General features: G+C 36.4%; 1 protein-coding gene across 1 annotated transcript in view; it reads right to left on the bottom strand.

The window, feature by feature from the left end:
• Positions 1-20036, bottom strand: part of CYYR1 (cysteine and tyrosine rich 1) — a 105137-nt gene that overhangs the window by 64830 nt on the left and 20271 nt on the right. The window lies entirely within an intron of this gene.

The raw sequence follows: 20036 nt of genomic DNA, 5'->3' as shown, positions 1-20036 counted from the left end.
AAAACAATTATTGAGTCTTTCCTCTCTATACTTTACAAAGATACTTTACATATTTTACTTATTTCTTCAACAATCCAATAGTTATGCATTGTCATTGCTCCTTAACATACAAAGAAGGTAAGGCTTAGAGGTGTTTATTAACTTGCTGAAGGTCCCTGCGTTATTAAGTGGCAGAGGTGTGTCTACGGCCATACCACCCTGAACGCGCCCGATCTCATCTGATCTCGGAAGCAGAGGTGGCGATTTGAATAGGAGAATGCCCATTCTGTTCAAAGCCCATTCTGTGTCCATCACATCAGATTTGTTATGTATATTTCCTTTTGGGTAGTTTTAGAAAGGTAGAAGAATTTATGAAATAAAGGAGCTTCTGATAAACTGGGTATAAATGACCTTTTATAGAGTCATATATGAACATATAACAAACATATAGAGTTCATATAATGAATTAATGAGTGTCATGCATTACATTTGCAAAGTATAAAATTCATGAAGAAAAGAGGCAACCGCAATTTTTATTTAAATCTTAAAATACAAATGGTCGTTCTTGGCTTTGCCTAAAAATGGATTAGACCTGTACAAAACATGACTTTGCTAAAGCCAGCAGCAGCCATCGGCGTGGGTTAGGAATAAGTGACACTATTGAGAGTTGGGGGCTGGCTGGACCAAGAGTATGGCATGTACATACCCACAGCCCGAAGGCACAGAGCCCAATATCATCAGTCTCTATTTTACTTAATTTAAAATTATCAGCTGCAGGTAATGTTTTTGACAGAGGTCACTGTCGCTCAATGTTATTGGATTTTATCTTATTAAGCACTTAAATTACTTTCTAGAATAACCAAGGTACAGAGGTATATTTGGAGGCCTTAAGAAGGAGTTAGCTAGGGGTGCCTGTGTGGCTCAGTGGGTTAAAGCCTCTGCTTTTGGCTCAGGTCATGATCCCAGGGTCGTGGGATCAAGCCCCAAATTGGGCTCTCTGCTCAGCAGGGAGCCTGCTTCCTCCTCTCTCTCTGCCTGCCTCTCTGCCTACTCATGATCTCTGTCTGCCAAATAAATAAATTAAAAAAAAAGGAGTTAGCTCTTAGGCCTTTGATAATAATGGATCTTCAAAATAGAGGAGGGACGACTGGCTGCCTTAATTGGTAGAACATGTGACTCTTGACCCCAGAGTCGTGGGTTTGAGCCCCACATTGGAGGTAGAGATTACATTAAAAAATAAAATCTTTAAAAAAAAAAAATTGAGGAAACAAGGATCTTTGAAATTTCCTTTCCTATTTTAAAATTAATTTTTTATTGAGGTATAGTGTTACAGAATGTTAGATTGGTTTCAGGTGTACAACATAGTGAGTCAACATCACTGTGTGTTGGGCTGGGCTCACCACTAGCATAGCTCCCATGTGTCACCATGCAATGATATTACCAAATCATTGACTATATTCCCTATGCTGTACCATTCATCCTTTTGACTTACTCATTCCCAAACTGGAAGCTGATACCTCCTACTCCCTTTCACTCATTTTGCCAATTCCCCACCATTTCCCCTCTGGCAAACCACCAGTTTGTTCTCGCTATGTATGGGCCTATTTTTGCTTTTGGTTTGTTTTTTCACTTGTTTTTTTAAAGTCCACATGTAAGTGAAATCATATGGATGTTTGTCTTTCTCTGACTTATTTTACTTAGCTTAATACTCTGGGTCCAGCCACATTGTTGCAAATGACAAGATTTCATTCCTTTTTATGGCTGAGTAATATTCCATTGCATGTATATACCATATCTTTATCCATTCCTTTATCTATGAAACTTAGGTTGCTTCCATATCTTGGCTATGTTAAATAATGTTGCAAAGCATATGGGTGAATATATGTTTTCAATTAGTGTTTTATTTTCTTTGGGCAAATATCCATAAAGCTTCCTTTCTTGAGAATTTTATGTTACTGTACTAAACCCATATTTTCTAGTGATACTGATGAATTATGGAGCAACACTAATACATATTCTCAGGAATACAACACTAATACATATTCTCAGGAATACTGACGTGGAAGTACTTGCAAGCAGCTCCACAATGATGGTAAATTAATGAACAAATCCATACTATATCATTTGAGGTACACTATGAAGCTTAGGTTTGTCAGTCAATTTGTTCATGTTTGTGTGTTATAAGTCATCAGAACTGAGGAATACTTATAGAATTCAAGCTGTTCACAATCAGCCTGCATGATTGTTTTTTGCCATAATAGATTTATGTTTTATTAATGGAGAAATTTTACTGGTATCCAGAAGTTGAATGTCCTGTTATATTGTGTGTTTTCTGTATAATGCTTGGTATGGTTTTTGAGAGTGCAACAATTACAAAAGTGAAAGTTAGAAAACACTAGTTTATATAATATAGCCAGCCAAAGCCACTTGCTCTTCAAGGCAAAAGGTCTAGAAGGTTTTGTTAAGAATTTAGGAATCAGATGTGTTTGCTTTAAGAGCGATTCAAATAGGGCTCCTGGGTGACTCAGTTGGTTGGGCAACTACCTTCAGGTCAGGTCAGAGCCCAGGGTCCTGAAATTGAATCCCAAGCCGGGCTCCCTGATCAGTGGGGAGTCTGCTTCTCCCTCTCCTTCTGCTCCTCCCCTCTCTGCTCATGCTTGCTTTATGTCTCTCAAATAAATAAATAAATCTTAAAAGACTGATTCAAATCATATAAAATTCAGTATCAAATTCTAAATACATGAAGCTTCAAGTAACCTTTTCATGCTATTCACCAGTATTTCTGTCACTATGTCAGCATTAGTCTCAAATCAGTTTAAGGCATTCATTAACCAGAATCTCAAAATAATGGCCTTGGAAAATAGTCTGTCAATATTTCACTAATATCACTATGATGCATTGTCATTTGCTTATTTATTGTCTGATTTCTCCATTACAACTCTTTGAAGGCAGCAATCATATTTCTTGTACGCTCAGGGACTAACAGAGTTCTTTTACATGGTAGGGGTTTCATAAAGGGCTAATGTTAAATGAGTAAATCAAGGGATACAAGTTACTGCTTTCTCATTCCATTACACCCAGCTTCAGAGCTGGTGGCCACTCACCACATCTCTACTACGTGTTAATGCAGGGGATATTTTCTTACCCCTCTTGACCTGCCTTCTGTCTCAGTAGTCAGGAAGGCTCACCCATAACAATTTTAACAATAGACCAACTTGCCTTCTGGCTTCTGCCTGGGTTTGGGCAAAGACAGCTGACTGCAGGGGACTATGACAGCTGACTGCAGGAGGTTGGAAGAAAAGTGAGAGTGAGCCCGATGATGCTCTAGCTTGGCCTCCAGTCATTTGCTGCCAGTCGGCTGCCTTCTAAAGGCAGCCACAGCTCTAGTGAGAGACCTGGTTCACAGAGCTACTCTCTCTGAATTTGGGTAACTGTTCCCCCTCCTCGTGTTGGGGATGCTCTCAGCTGTTGACAACCTGGAACACTGCACCATCTTTCGTTGGTTTCTCCAGTCCCTATCTGCACCTTCACGAAGGCTCCTTTTATTAAACTCTCTTGAATTGCTGGTCTGAGTGTGCCATTCCTAGCTGGGACCTTTGGTACCATAATAGCTGTTTGCGTAAATCTCAAGTAATTAATTTTACTTTTCACACTTGCAAGGAAAAGAGGACAATTCCCATAACCAGAATGTTTGAGACAGAAACCCACCTTACCTGGAACTTTTATTATTTTCATTTATGCATTCATTCTTCGTTCATCTTGTTCCCCATAAGTCACTGGGAATTTTTGCGTATTGACATTGCAACTGCTAGGTGTAATTCCTGTGAAAGCAAAGTGGTGCAGGGACAGCCTGACTCAAAGTGAGAATCTCAGTTAAAAGAATAAACTAGTTTAAGAGAGCTTTTTGCTGAGTGAGGTCAAAAAGGGGGTGGGCAGAAAGTTACAAAAGGAGGAATGATGTAGGCTCCGCTCAGAATACTTTTGCTGTTATAAAGAACTGTACCATTGAAGTTTTGTTTATTCTGTTCATTTGGGTGGAGAGGCAGGCTGATGAGACTTTTACTATGGCCACAAAGGGAAGTCAATGACTTTTAAATCGGGTTTTGTTATAGCACCCTCTAAAATTTAAAGCGCTCTCTCATTTCATTTCCGTTACACGCAATGTTGGCGTTCTCAGCTTTTCCTTCTTATGTGTGCTGCCATGTTCGTTCAGTGACCACTTTCACATCTCACCCTCCAAGGGCTGCCTCAGTTTCTCCATTAGGTTCAAGAGTTAAGTGAATCTTGAGGTCCTGCCCCTGGGGAATATTTGTAACTTGTCTATCTAATGACCACCAATGACTTTGTATGTCTCATTAAAAAAGGCCACTTGCAACTTAAGTCTCCAGAGAAGCATGAAAGAGAAGGGAGATACAATATATCTTGTTGAAAACTACACAGGTATTAAGCTCTGCTTTTCTTTGAGATGCTTCATAATGCTTTTACCAATTAGGTTTATGTGTGATCTATATGAATTAAGAAATAGTGTACATTACCAAAGGAAGGAAACGTCAAATTATAGCATTTCAAAATGAGGAATGGTAGGAACTTCAGACTTTTTTTTTGGATGGTATAAGTCACCTTACCTAGTACATTTTAAACACCATTTCCTCCACACTTCAGAGGTTTTCATTTTAGAAAAGCGTAGCAGGAATCACTCTAATGTGATTAGAAAGGGCCTGAAGCTTTGCTTTTAAAATTCAATACTTAGGTAGAAAGAAAACGATAACTGTTCCCCTTTGATTTTTGAGTCACTATTTTTATAACACCAGCAGCCCTGAGACGCCGGAGTGGAAATGTACCTGCTTCCTGATGTTACCTGAGCACCAATAAACTCGAGCCCTTTAACCGGCTCTTGTTTTCAACTGAGCTTTCATTTTTACTTCTGCATTCCCCTGTTACATTATTTCTATGTTCTCCAGACTTACTCTCAGCTTTCTTGATGCTACATTCCCTTGTTTCTCTGTTTGATGAATATTTATTGAGCACCTACTGCGTACCAGGCCCAGCCAAAGATTCTGCCTCAAAGAGTCAAGCAAAAGAGCCAAGAATTTGTAAACATTGATGATTGTAAATACCAGGAAGGAAAAGTACCAGTGTAGAAGCAGAAAGCCAGTGAATCTTCCCTGATGTGTGGATTCCAAGAAATTTTCCTAGGGAAATGACTGAAAGGGATCATTGTGGATGAGCACGTTAAACAGTTCATTGGAGAGTACACAAGAAGATCTAGGGAGAGTTCCTCAGGTAGAAAGAATGGCATATGGGGTGCCTGGGTGGCTCAGTGGGTTAAGCCGCTGCCTTCGGCTCAGGTCATGATCTCAGGGTCCTGGGATCGAGTCCCGCATCGGGCTCTCTGCTCAGTGGGGAGCCTGCTTCCTCTCTCTCTCTCTCTGCCTGCCTCTCTGCCTACTTGTGATCTCTCTCTGTCAATTAAATAAATAAAATCTTAAAAAAAAAAAGAATGGCATATGGAGGGACTCATGTATGAATATACACAGTATTTTACTTAAAACCACTGAGCTCCAGGTAACTTATGCATGAGATTGAGGCTCTATTAAAAGGTGCAAGTTGGCTTCCTCTATCCTGTTCTTCTGTGTGCTATTCCCCTTTGGTTCAGAACTCAGAACACATAAAGGGCAGATGCAGGGATGCGGACAGCAGAGATTCTAGTTTACATTGCCATGATCTCAAGCAGTCAGTGCTTAGCCCAAGTAAGGTCTATCTATGTGCTCAGGCTTCAAATCCAGGTTGTGTTGGCAAGAAGGGGTTTTTGTCCTGAATCAGCACTCAGTGACCCAGGCTAGAAAAGGTTTCATTGCAACAGAGAGAAGAGCATGTACCAGGTAGTGAACCCTTTGAAGGCTTCCCAACACTGCTGCACATTTCACTGGACAAAATAAGCCACAGGGCAGTGCTTAACCTCAAACTATAGGAGAGCAGTCTACCACCATAAGGCTGGTAAGTAGAAAACTAGGAATATCTGGTAAACAAGAGTAGTGATCACCATAGAGACGAACCTTCATTTATCAGAGACTGCAGTCTACGGAAGGAGCAAGTTACTGGTTACTGGTGCTCCAAACAACCCATTTTCTGCCCTCTCATGTTCAGCCAGCTGTCACGCAATAGGAGAATGGGTGGGGGAAGGGGGCACTGTAGTTAGTGACTGTGCTGAAGTGGAAGTCAGAAGGCGTTCACTAAGCCATACAATGATTTGTAAATGGAGACTAGGTAGAGCAGATAAAATACCATTTTCATTTCTTTGACTTTTTCTTCTACTTCCTGGAAGAAGGAAAGGAGTAATGTCCTTAATATTATTTTCCATGTATCTGTTGAACTTTTTATTGAAGTTACCCTTTTTAAAAGATACTATTTATTTATTTGAGAGGTGGAGAGAAAGAGAGAGAGAGAGAGAGAGAGAGAGAGAGAGAATGCACAAGAAAGCACGAGTAGGGGGTGGGAGTGGGAGAGGCAGGGGCAGAGGGAGAGGGACAAGCAGAATCCCTGCTGAGTGTGGAGCCTGAAGCTGTCTGATGCCAGGACCCTGAGATCATGACTTGAGCCAAAGTTGGAGGCTTAACTGACTGAGCCATTCAGGCACTCCAAAGCTATCTTAATTGAGTTTCCGAGAACTCCTTTGTATTCCTTGTTCCCTTGTATGTGCTGTATCTGGTCTTGTTTTACAGATGCAGTACAGTCTCTTAGTTTTCTTAAGATGTTGATTCTGATGCTGTTCTCATGTGTTTACACATGATGCTGTTTTCATGTGTTTACTTTCTCACCACAGTGTTCCTCTCCCTTCTTTGTTCCTTATTTGACTCTATTTTATTTTGTTTTGTTCTGGCTCTACCTCTCATAGCAGAGGCTGTCCTCTAATGCCTGATATTCCTTAGCTATTAAATGAACCAGATTGGGAACCGTGAATATAGCTTCTCAATCTGTGAGTCTCACTGTAGTGTTGCTACTATGGGATTGTTCGTCTGGCTGGGGGAATCTCCAAATGCCTGTATCCATGGTTTGGAGGTTCTTAACTTACTTTCTGCCATAGTAGTCTGGTGAAGCTTGTGGCCCTATTTCAAAAAGTTTTTAAATGCATGAAACCAATTATTAGAAAGTTTTAAAAATTAAATTTGTGATACAATATATGCTTATGGCAATATTGTGATACAATAACAGTAATGCACCATATTGTAAACTTTAGTATCTAATAACTGTTGAAGTAATGATGAGTGCAAATACTGTTTCAAGATTTAAGCAATGAGTAACATGATAAAAAATTATCATGGTTCCTGTTGATGACAAGGTTACAGGTATTGCTAATAACAGTTTGTTACCTACATTCAAAAATAAGAGAGAGATGCTAATTTTAAAAGCTTAGTGGAAAAAATGAATTATTTTTTTCATTTAAGTTCATAGACCCTCTTGTTAAAAATCCTATCATAGGTCTATACTTTTGGGTGGATCAACTTTCCTCCAGAAGGCAGCTCACCAATCTCTAACCTCAAGTGTGTATGCTTGACTCTGGCCTTTCCAGAGCCATGCAGGGAATAAATCTCTCTTCAGTGGGAAGACTTTTGCATACTCCCTCCGATTTCAGCATCATAACTCACCCTCCAGCCTCAACTCTTCTTGCTGTCTCCATATCCAAAGGTTCCCTGATATCAGAGACTACTTCTCCAAAAACAGACCTCAGGTTTTCTCTTGATGGAGCAGGGTAGAGAGGAAAGATGGGAAGTCTAACTTCTCTTTTAAAGATGTTCAGTCCACACTCTGCTTTTCAACCCCATTTTTTTTGCACACCTGCCTGGCAAGCACCAGTTCCTACAGTCTCTGAGGATTTTCATAGTTTTATGTGAAAATGACTGGCTTTCTGGCTTGCTGCCTCAACAGACTCAGATGACTGCATTCTCCAGTCTAAAGGAGTTAAGAGTGGTTAAACTATTTCCCAGATTTCAAAATGTTACTTTTGTTGGCTGCTGTCTTCTTTTTGTCCTTGTGATTTTTTTTTCTCTTAATTCCTTTACTGTCATTGCTTTGTGAAGCTTCAGGAGGAAGTTCAGATAGACATTTGCATTCAGCCTATGCTGTTTAACCAGAACTTTGATGCATTCATAAATTCATAAGTAGCACTTTATTATGTCTGGGATTCACATCTTTTTTTTTCTGTTCATAATAGCGTATCACCTTCTCTCTGATTTAACATAAAAGTAAGTGAGACAACAGGTTGATATGCAATGCCACTTTAGAAAGACATCTATTAAGTGTTTTAAGGAAATCGTTTCTTAAAAGAAATTTTCTTAAATTCTCCCTAATTGCTTTTAGCATCTCTGCTTAAAACACTAGACCGAGTTTCTCAAAGTCAACAACCAGGGATGTGGGCAGTGTTTTCTTCTGGTGCAATGGTAAAAGTGGAGCAGCTTCTATGAGTATAACCCTACCACAGGTAACAGCTGAATTCTTGGTCAATATAAAAACAATTCCTCAAAGTCACTGGAGAGAAACAAAAAACAAGCATAAATTGGAAGAAAGCCAAGACCTGGAAGAAGAAAATGGGACTGGGTGAGTTTCCTGTTGATCAGACTTCCCCCCACCATCAGATTAAGCAGATTCACTAGTCTTAGGATAGAAATCCTTTGAGTCTACTGGTTTTAAGAATAAGAGGACAGAGATTAGGACTGTCAAAGTAGATGGAAAATGAAGGAAGAAATCAGGAAAAGGAGAAATTCTGGGGTTAAGGGGGAAGGGTAACATCAAATTGTGCACATAGATTCTAGGAAAATCTCATTATGGCCTCTGAGGTATGCATGCATGTAACAAACTGTGAGCCTCTTTGAGGCTAAAAGAATTGAATAGAGATTTTAGCAGCCACCCACTGCAGAGGTGATAAAGACAGGGACTTGATAAAACAAACAAACAAACAAAACAACAAATACAAAAACAAACAAATTGAGGAAATAACAGATTTCAATACATACCATGTATTTTTTACAATGTCCATGACACATCTCAAATTATAAGATACATAATCAAGAGGAAAAGCAATTGAAGAAACCGATCCTGAGGTGACCCAGATGCCAGAATTAGAAAACAAGAATTTTAATTTAGCTGTTACAAGTATGCTCAAGGGTAAAAGGAAAATATATTTGTGATAATAAAAAAGCCAATTAGAAATTCTAGAAATGAAAAATACAGTGTCTGAGACAAAAATGTCATTGTATAATCTTAACACTATGTTGGAAATAAAAAAAGAGTCAGTGACTTGAAGATCACTCAATCAAAATTATGCAATGTGGAGAACAAAGGGAAAAATGGTAGAAAAAAAGGAGTCTCAATGATTAGTGGAACTATATCAAAAGAGCAAATGCATATGAAGTTGTAGAAGAAGGTAGGAGAACTGGTAAAACTTGAAGGAAGAATGGACAAAAGTTTCCAAAATTTTATAGATTCAAAAAATTCTGAGAACCTATATGATATAAATAGAAGAAAAAAAGAAAACTTGGAAAGGTGACAATTAAACTAATGAAAACAAAAAATAAAAAAGAAAATCTTGAACATTTCCAGAGGGGGGAAAAATATTACATATATAGGGCAAAAAATACAAGTTTCCAGTGACTTCTCAGCAGAAACACTGGAGGCCAAAATACAGTAGAATGGCATCTTTAACATGCCAAATGAAAACACAAACTGCTAACCCAGCATTTTCCATGGAGCAAAAGTAACTTTCAGAAATAAAGGTGAAATGAAGGCATTTTCAGATGAACAAAAACAAAGATACTTCTCCAGCAGAATTTCCCTTCAAGAAAAGCTAAAGAAAGTTCTTGAAGCCCAAGAGAAATGATTCTAAGTAAAAATTCAGATCTTAATTTAAAAAGATATTTATAGGAGTACCTGAGTGTTTCAGTTGGTTAAGTGTCTGACTCTTGATTTTAACTCAGGTCATGATCTCAGAGTCATGAGATCAAGCCTTACATCTGGTGCTATGCTGGGTGTGACACCTCCTTCAGACTCTTCCTCTCCCTCTGTCCCTCCATGCCCTGCTCATACTCTCTCTCTCTCTCAAAAAGAAAAAAAAAAAAGAAAGAAAAAAAAAAAGAAAAAGAAAATCATGACCATACACAGTGTACACAGTGAAAAATCATTACATGTGTAGCTTATGTAATAAACGTGAAAACTACAGCATAAATTACAGGGAGTAAAAAGACCTAGAGGATTGAACTAAAAAACAAAACAAAAAGATTGCAAAGGTATTACATTTTTTTTAAATATAATTTTTTACTTTTTATAAACATATATTTTTATCCCCAGGGGTACAGGTCTGTGAATCACCAGGTTTACACACTTCACAGCACTCACCAAAACACATACCCTCCCCAATGTCCATTACATTTTATGACAACATTAGCTTTCTAAAAAATTAAGAATTTTTATTGTAATCTGTAGAACATCCCTAAGTAATAGTACAAAGTGGAAAGCAAAAAAAGCCAAATAGATAATTAAAATTGAATTCCAAAACAATTTCAATGAACTCAAAATAATAGGAGAGGAGGGACAGAGGAACATAAGACAAATGAGATAAACAGAAAACACATAATAAGTAGACAGATCTAAATCTAACCACATCAGCAGGTAAATTAATTAGAAATTAAGTAGTTCAATGAAGAGGCAAGAACTGTCAGAATAGATTAAAAGGCATGAATCATATGCTGTCTACCTGGAAGGTACTTTAAATAGAAAAATTCAGTTAGATGTACTCTAAATTCAAAAACTCACTTAAAGGCAGGGAAGAAAATATATAAATATTTTCATAATGTTAAAAGTTCAATTCATCAGGAAGTCTTAATATTCAGAAATGCATTTGCACTTAGAGACAAAAATTTCAAGATCCATGAGGCAAAAGATGGTAGTCAAAGAGAGGAACAGACAAATCCACAATTACAGTTAGAATTTTAACAATACTTAACAGCAATTAATAGAACAACAGCAAAAAGTCAGAAAGGATACAGATCTCCTAAACAGCACTATCAATCACATTGCATAATTGACATTTCTAGAACACTACACCTAACAAGTGCAGAAGACACCTTCTTTTCAAGTGCACATGGACCATCCACCAAAACAGGCCATATGCTGAGCCAAACACTAATCTTATTAAACTTCAAAATTTGAAATATTCCAGAGTATGTTCTTAACCAAAATAGAACTAAGTTAGAAATCAATAATAAAACAGTATTAAGAAAATTCCCAAGTATCTGGAATTCAAGAAACATACTTTTATGTAATTGATGAGTCAAAAATAATCACAAATGAAATTAGAATAAACTTTCATGTCAATGATTACAAAAGTTCACCATAACATGTATGGGGGGATATAGCTATACAGTGGTTAGAGGAAAACTGATACTTTTAAAATGGCTAGATTAGGAAAGAAGTAAGCTATAGCATCAATGATCTAAGCTTCCAACTCAAGAAGCTAGGGAAAAAAGAACAGCACAAACTTAAACAGGAGATGACTAAGATCAGAAATCAGTGAGTTAGAACACAAGAGAGAATATCAACAAAGCCCAAAGGCGGGGGGGGGACAAGGACTGAAGGTTTGTGTGGACACTAGGCAAGGAGACTTAATGAGATTCAGGCCATTGTTCCTCAGATCCTCGAGTCACATTGTCCAGAAAAAGGAAGCTGCCCCTTGCATTTCCTGCTGGCTCAGTTCCCTATCTCAAAGCCTTTCTGCAGAGCCTCTGCCAGGATCTGATCTAAGCCCACCAGGGCAGGGACTGTGTGGATCTCAGGATCTAAGAGATGTGGCTGTCAAGAAACATGTTGAAAGATCACCCTTGCAAACCCGTCTTCAAAAATTTTTTTTTTCTTTGAAAATACCAATAAAATTGAAAAACTCCTAGATGAGATAGGCTGATTTTAAAAAGAAAGAAAGAGAAGAATACAAATTAGTGATATCTAGAATAAAAGAATGTTTATCACTAAAAATCCTACAGATATTAAAGGATAATCAGGGAATATTATGAGTTTAATAAAATTAAATTTGAAGACTTAGGTGAAATGAATTTTTTAAAATACATAAGTGGAAATAGAAAATTTAAATAGTCCCATAACTATTAAAAATTAAAATTAAAGTCATTATTAAAAATATTCCCTAAAATAGAACCTTAGATGACTTCACTGATGAATTCCATTCAGGCTTTAAAGAAGAAATAAGTCAATCTCACACAAATTCTTTCGGTAAAGAGAGATGGAAAGAACGTGTCCTCAGCTGTTATAAGAGACTAGTATAATGCTGAGCACAAAACTAGACATTTACAAAGAAATGAAATTATGGACCAATTTCCCTTATGAGTGTAGATGCAAAGATCCATAACAAAATCTTTACTAAATTAAAGTTGGGAACATATACAAAGAATAAAAAAATCAATCTGACAAAGAGGATTGATGAAAAAAGTTTCAGTTGTAATACTTAATGGATGCTTCCCTCTAAGTTCTGGAGCAAGGCAAAGATGTAACTTCTATTTGATATTTCCCAGGCAATAAGGTAAGAAAAAAAAAAGGCATATACAGATCATAAAGGGAGAAGTATAACTTTCTCTGTTTTCATATGATAATTTTTTACATAGCAAATATGGGGTGACTCGGTGGCTCAGTGGATTAATCATTTGCCTTGGACTCAGGTCATAACTGCGGGGAGGGGTCCTGGAATCAAGCCTTCTTTGGGCTCCTCGCTCAGCGGGGACTCTGCTTCTCTCTACCTCTCTGTTCCCCCCACCCCTGCTCTTGCTGTATTTAATAAATAAAATCTTTAAAAAGAAAAGAAAAGAAAATCCTAACTACTGTATAAAGTAACTACCAGAGGTACAAAGTGAAATTAATAAGGTCATATACAGGATTTATATACATACACTAATTATATTTTTATATTCAGCAAACAGAAAACAAATTTAAGAAGAATTCTGAATATTTGAGTGTTAAGAAACAGTTTACTATTTAGGAGTATATGTAACACAGGCAAGACCTGAATCATGTTTACCTCTACTTCCATAGTGATTAGCAGAGTTCCTGACAAATAACATTAAAAAAATTACAATATAAAAATAACATATTTAATAAAATAAAATTCAATATTTAATAAATGTTTGCTATAACAGAGATTTAAACTAATGTCTTAAAATATTAGAACTTATTTTCTCTCTCTTCTATCTGTTATGGAATAAGTATACCAAGATCTTAAAGGATGGCACTCCTATGTCAGGGTCTACATTCCTTTCCTTCCCCACTTGGACCTGAACTACTTTTGCATTCCAGCGCAAGTATGTGTACTGAAGTTGTAGTTATCACCTCTACTCATATACCATTGGCTGTAAGTTAGTCACATGGTCACACATGTGCAAAGAAGGCTGGGAGATGTAGTGTTTATCCTGGGCAGATAATGTGCTATATGAAAATTACATTACTATAGAAAAAGAGAGATCGGATATTAGAAGACAATTGGTGGTTTCTGGCACACCAGTCCTATTTAATTACGATATTTTATTGTTCTTCCAGCTCAAACATTCTGAAATCATAAATGGGTTTAGAACTCACTTCTAGTAACTCACCCCTACAATACAAAAAAGTTTCTATTCAGCTGCTGTGCTTATTTAACTGAATTACATGCAAATTATCACTTTTAATCATCAACATCCTAAAATGCACTTATGAGACCCACTGGTAAATGCAGAGCACTTAGAAAACTGAAAACCTACACTGACCAGGATTTATGAATTACAGGTTAAAACAGAAATCACCAAGTAAGATTTATGCCTGATCAAATTATAGATTTTAGCATACTGACTCATAAATCAGTCCCTTGAATCCCAAGGGCAATAAAAGGATTTATAAATCAAAACTTATTTAGGATTTATTAGCTGAATGTCTACCATAAGAATGCAATGTTTATAAATCTTTTTTGACTTAGAGAACTAACTTTATAAGCTCTTTGTAGTCAGAGTCCTTTAATGACACTTTTGATGGGTATATATTGTGATGTATGCTGGCAATACTCTGGAGTCATTGATTAATGACAGTGTCTAACGGAAAGATCATTTTATTAAAATTGCTTAACATTTAAATATACTTTGAAGGTTAATCTTATAATCAAACATAGCATCTATTTATATATTTTTAATATTAATATTATAGAGATATGGTTTACATAGAAAATAAAATAAATTATAATTTGAGTTAAAAAATGACATGAAAATAATTTAGCTAAATGGCAAAACCATTCAGAACACATTAAATGTTTCAGAAAACATTTAAAACAACAGTTCTGTACTATAAATCCTGGTCTGTGTTTAATTCCGAATTTGGCAAATAATTCTATGTTAAAATTGTTGATTTTATTACAGGAAAGAAATTTATACTATTTCAAAATATTTTACTATTTTCTTATTTCTGTTCTGTTTTCTCATTTATCACATCATGTTTAGGGTTTCCAGATTTGCCTTCCACCTGGTAAAATGATATTCTTTTAAAATATTCACATAGCTGGAGCACCTGGGTGGCTCAGTCAGTTAAGCTTCCAACTCTTAATTTCAGCTCAGGTCATGATCTCCAGGGTCATGAGATTGAGCTCAGTGTTGGGCTCCCTTAGCGCAGTCTGCTTGTTCTTCTCCTGCTGCTCCTCCCCATGCTTGCCCTCTCTCTTGCTCTGTCTCCAATGAATAAATAAATAAAATCTTTAAAAAAATTAAAAATGCATTTACATAGATGATTTCTGCATTTGGTTTTATTTCTTTGCCCAAATATCACATTCCCAGGGCGCCTTATCTGTTCATTCCCAACTATCTAATGTAAAGTATCACCCAAATCACTCTCCATTATGCTCATTCATTTATTCATTCATTTATTCATTGAAAGATACCAAGAAGCAACTGAAAGTGTAATTGCAGGATAGCAAAGTTAATGAGTGATAACATGCAAAGAGTTGCAGGGTGTAGTTTCCACTGTCTGGTTAACTCAATATTCTTAATGAAGTTAAAGATGGTTTACCTTATCCACTTTTCAATAATGAATTCTTAAACAGATAATTGAAAGTACTTAAATAGGTGCAGACATTAGGTGTTTTCTTAGGTTGGACATGGCCCTTGCTACCTTCAGATATTAGAGATTTTTAAAACAGTCAAAATATTGGGGTGCCTAGGAGGCTCAGTGGGTTAAAGCCTCTGCCTTTGGCTCAGGTCATGATCCCAGGGTCCTGGGATCGAGCCCTGCTTCGGGCTCTCTGTGAGGCAGGGAGCCTGCTTCCTCCTCTCTCTCTGTCTACCTATCTGCCTACTTGTGATCTCTGTCTGTCAAATAAATAAATAAATAATAATCTTAAAAAGAAAAACAGTCAAAATATCTTACTTTGCAAGTGTTACAAAATGTACCCTCTTAGATGCAATGAAAGTGCCCATGCAATAAAAATAAAGCTTCACTAATGCCACAATAGATTCTATGGAGCTTAGAGAGAGGTGGGTACATCAGCCATGATAATGGATGCTCTGGAAAAAAGTTGCCCAGCTCAAGGAGGAAGCTCACTGTGGCTGGAGGCTGTCTCAGAGGATATTAAAAAGGCACAAAAACAATCAGGAAGAAATGCCAGCTTCCCAGCACTGAGACAATGCAGATGGCAGTGCAATCTGCCAGAAGTGGAGAGCTGAGCAAGGCTGAGGGTACGTTTTTCTGATTAGGGAGCCCCGAACACAGCTACTTATTTTAATGTTTCTTAAAATTGAGCAAGAAAGGGTCTAGCCTGGACAGCAATTAAGCTAAGGGTTTTATCCTTTCCTGGGGAAGACTGCACTTATATTCCCACTTTTTGGATTCCCTTTGACAAGGAAAAATGTTTGAACCAACACAGCTTCTATTCCCCGTTTTGCCCATCGTTTATGAGATAACTGATAGTTACGGAGAATAGACGGTAGCTAGAAATTACTGAGCCCTAGCTGTTGTTCTCAGTGGTTCATAAATTAATACTAATTTATTCTTTGTAGCCACCCATGGGCCAGGTTCTAATGTAATCACCATTTTACAACCCTATTTTTGGTAGAGGTAAAAGATTTATAAATATGACTGTTGTGGACCTAGAAGTCTAAGAAGGCATTGATTATCCCTCTATTCAATTACTTTGATCAAACACCAACGAATTTTTATAGCCTTTTTTTCACTCCTCCTGAATGTATCTTGTATAGTGATTTAAAACAAGTCTTTATGTAAGTTTATAGAAAGGTAATGAAGTTACAGTTCATTCCATGGCAGTTTTATTCTATGCCTTAATTTGATAACTAAACAGGGTAACAGGAACCCAAAATGGAATGTATTTTGGTATAGTTAGTTGAGACCATTGTAGTCCAAAGGCTATTAAAAGTACAGGTTTCTGGCTTCCATTTTGGACCTACTGAACCTGAATTTCTTGATAGGTCCTGGGGAAATGTATTTTTAGCAAGCACTCTCAGGTGATTCTCATGCATACTCAAGTTTAGGAATCTCTAATTTAAACTATTGTAAATGCTGGAAAACCTCTCCTTTCCTATGAACAGACAAAATTAATGTCTGGTGTTTACAACTGTAAGACATTGAAAAGCTTGGATGTGATTTAAGAAACAAAAAAATATGTTTCAGTTTCTTTTATGCTAATATAGTCTTAAAAGTGTTATTTGAAATAAATGATGCAGTACTGGAAAAAAAAGGACCTATGAAGTTTTGCAGATCTTTAAATCATGCTATCGATTATTGAAACACCTGCGGTTAGTCTTCCTAATAGCATAATCTAAAAAGCGAACAGATTTTGCTGGCTTTGGATAAATCGTTCCAGGACAAGCTCTTTTCCCTCATGAACTACATTCTTTCTGCATCAGGAAAGGAACGAATTTTAGGGTCTTGCAGTTCTTTGTGAGCTCTCCTTTCTCATAAATATTTAGATTAGAAGGAAAAAGCCAAGATGATTCTTTTAAATAGTTTAATGAATTTTTTTTTTAAATGCATGAACCTAGCTGGGAAAGCCTGCCAGTGATTCAAGTCTTGGTTTTAATATTATATTCTTTTCCCTTCTAAAGTTCTCTTCCACATTTCATGAAATAATATATTTCCCTTAATAAACACAAGTTGAAATTTATTATTTTAGTCAGTTTTATCACAAAATGTAATTACCGACACAATTTTCTGTTGTTTTTATCTTTGTCTTCGTTCTGTGTCACTTCAAAGACGCACTCCTCATCCATTCTGCTAAATTAATATTTCTACCATCACTACAACAGGTTTTTGGTGCACTAAAAAAAAAAAAAAAAAAAAGCCTATGTGTGGGCCATCCACTTAAATATCTCATTTCCTAGTTGAGGTATTTATACATAAAAATGCCAGGGATTGCCAAGTTGTAGATTGTTTTAGAAGTAGAATAAACCTAAACTTCCATGGTATTACCTGCAATTCACTGACATGACTCATAATTAAAAATGAAGAAAAAAAAATGGAAAGTGCAAATAATTTTATTTAACTCTCTATGTAAGTCAATATGCACACATACTGTTCTTCTGTTGTAAGATGTTTCAACAAACAAAATTAGCTTTTGTATTTGCTCTTCATAGAAAGGAAACATTAAAATTTTGGGAATTTCTCCTTTTGATTGTTTTGTGTTCTTGCTTGACTGACCCTTTAGTATTAGTCAATAACATTTTTCATCTCTGGTAATATTTTCTGCTCTGGACTTTACTTTGTCTTATATTAGTGTAGACACTCTAGCTTTCTTTTGGTTAATGTTTGTATGATATATTTTTTTTTCTATCCTTTTACATTTTTTTCTTTTCATGACTTGATAGCTCATTTTCTTCCTCTGTCCCCAGCTTTATTATGATATAATTAATTAGAAATTATGTATATGTAAGGTATAGGACTTGATTATTCAATATACACATGCATTGTAAAATAATCATGACCATCAAGGTAATCAACATACCCATCATCTCACAGTTACCTCTTTCTTTTGTGTGTGTTGAGAAAAATTTAAGATCTCTACTCTTAGCAAATTTCAATTACACAATATTGTATTGCTAACTAGAGTCACATGGTTTCACATTAAATCCCCAGAGCTTATGCATCTTATATAATTGTACTTCTTTGTACCAATATCTCCCCATTTTTTCTTCCTCTCATACTTTAACCTACCAATGTCATTGTAGTTGACATGAGTATCACATGGATAAGAAAAATTTCTGTCAGTTAAAAACAATCAATTCTCTGTCCTATAGTTGATGCATTTTGACCACGAATGTAATTACTGCTATGTTTGGTCTATCATTTATTATTTATTTTCTGTTTGTTTCCTTTGTGTTTCATTCCTTCAATTCATTCCCCTTACCTGCCTTACTTCAACTATATTGTACTGTAGGTTTTGTGGGGGTTTTTTTTTGGGTGCTTGTATATTGGTTTTTGCTTTTCCTTTTGGTGAGTGCCCTAAGGATTACAGAACACATATTTTTCATCATTATGGAGAATCACTTTCATACTTTAGTTAGAAAGCAGAACTTCGTTGTCTTAGAGGTCTCTTTACTCTCTCCCCTTTATGGAATGGTTGTGTTATGTATCATGTTTACTCCCACTGAATACCCTAACATACAATTTATATGTTCCTATAGCCAACATTATAACCTATTTTAAATAACTCAAAAGGGGAAAAATGAGCTACTAATTAACCCAAGTCCATGCCAGTTTTGTACTCTTCTTTCCTTCCTGATATTTCAGATTTTCCTTTGGCGTCATTTGCCTTCTCTGTGAAGAACTTCCTTTAAAAATCCTTTTAGACCGAGTCTGCTTGCTAAATATTTTCTTAGTTGTTTGTTGTTGTTGTTTGTTTTAATTTGAGAATGTCTTTATTTCACTGTTACTCCTAAAGGATATTTTTGCTGGTTACAGCAGCCTGGATTTCCCATTTTTTTTCTTTCATCACATAAACAATGTGCCACTTCTCTGTCTTCCATGGTTTCTGATGACAAATGTGGACTCATTCAGATCATAGCTCCTCAATAGGTAATCTGTTGCTTATTTTTAGCTGTTTTCAGGATTTTTTCTTTAGTTCTCAATAGTTTGATTATTATGTGTCTGAGTATGGATTTCTTTAAGTTATACCTTCGGGGAGTTTATTGAACTTCTTGCATTTGGTTTCTCTCTTTTGCCAAATTTGGAAAGTTTTAAGCAATCAGTTTCTCCTCTCTTCTGGAGCTCTGTGACATCAATGCTGGACTTTTCCGTAAGACCCTGTCCATCCTTCTTCCTCCTCCTCCTCCTCTTCTCCTCTTCTCAATATTTTTTCTTTCTCTTGTTCAGATTGAATATAATCTCTATTCCAAGTTCACTCATTCTTTTTTTCCATTCTGCTATTGAGTCCATCCAGCAAATGTTTTAAAGCTTAGCTACTGTATTTATCATTCTGAAATTTGTTTAGTTCTTCTTGTTGTCTGTTTCTTTTTTTCTATTTTGGTCTTTTCTTTGGTTCAAGTAGTACCTGCCCTTACTTCTGAGGTCATTTTTCATAATAGCTGCTTTAGAAGCTCCATGAGATAATTCCAACATCTCTATTGCTTGGTGATTGTACTTGCCTTTTGAGTTGAGATTCTTTTTGTTTTTGTTTTTGTTTGTATGCTGGATGATTTTGAATTGTATCCTGGGCTTTGAGTATTAAGTTATGAAGTTTTTGTTTAAATGGATGAAAAATTTTGAGATTTTTGTTTTAGCAGGCAATGAATCAGGTTCAATTTAGACCACAAGTTCCAGTCAGTTCCATTTTCAGAGCCTTTACAGTCAGGTTTAGATCTGAGCCATGTGTATACCACCCAAACTGCCAAACCGGGAAAAGGATAGCTGCCTAACCTATATTCAGTTCTCAAATTCTATGTATACTCTTTAGGGTTGGATCCATGCACGTGCAACGTGAGATGAGCCCAGGAATTCACAACAAACCTTAGGGTCACTTTTTTGAGTTCTTCTATCTTGAAGAT

Source organism: Mustela putorius, unplaced genomic scaffold, assembly GCF_011764305.1.
Source record: "Mustela putorius furo isolate JIRA1106 unplaced genomic scaffold, ASM1176430v1.1 tig00000832_pilon_pilon_pilon, whole genome shotgun sequence".
NCBI lineage: Eukaryota > Metazoa > Chordata > Mammalia > Carnivora > Mustelidae > Mustela > Mustela putorius.
The sequence above is the reverse complement of the archived record's forward strand: the minus strand, read 5'-3'. Positions and strand labels throughout refer to the sequence as shown.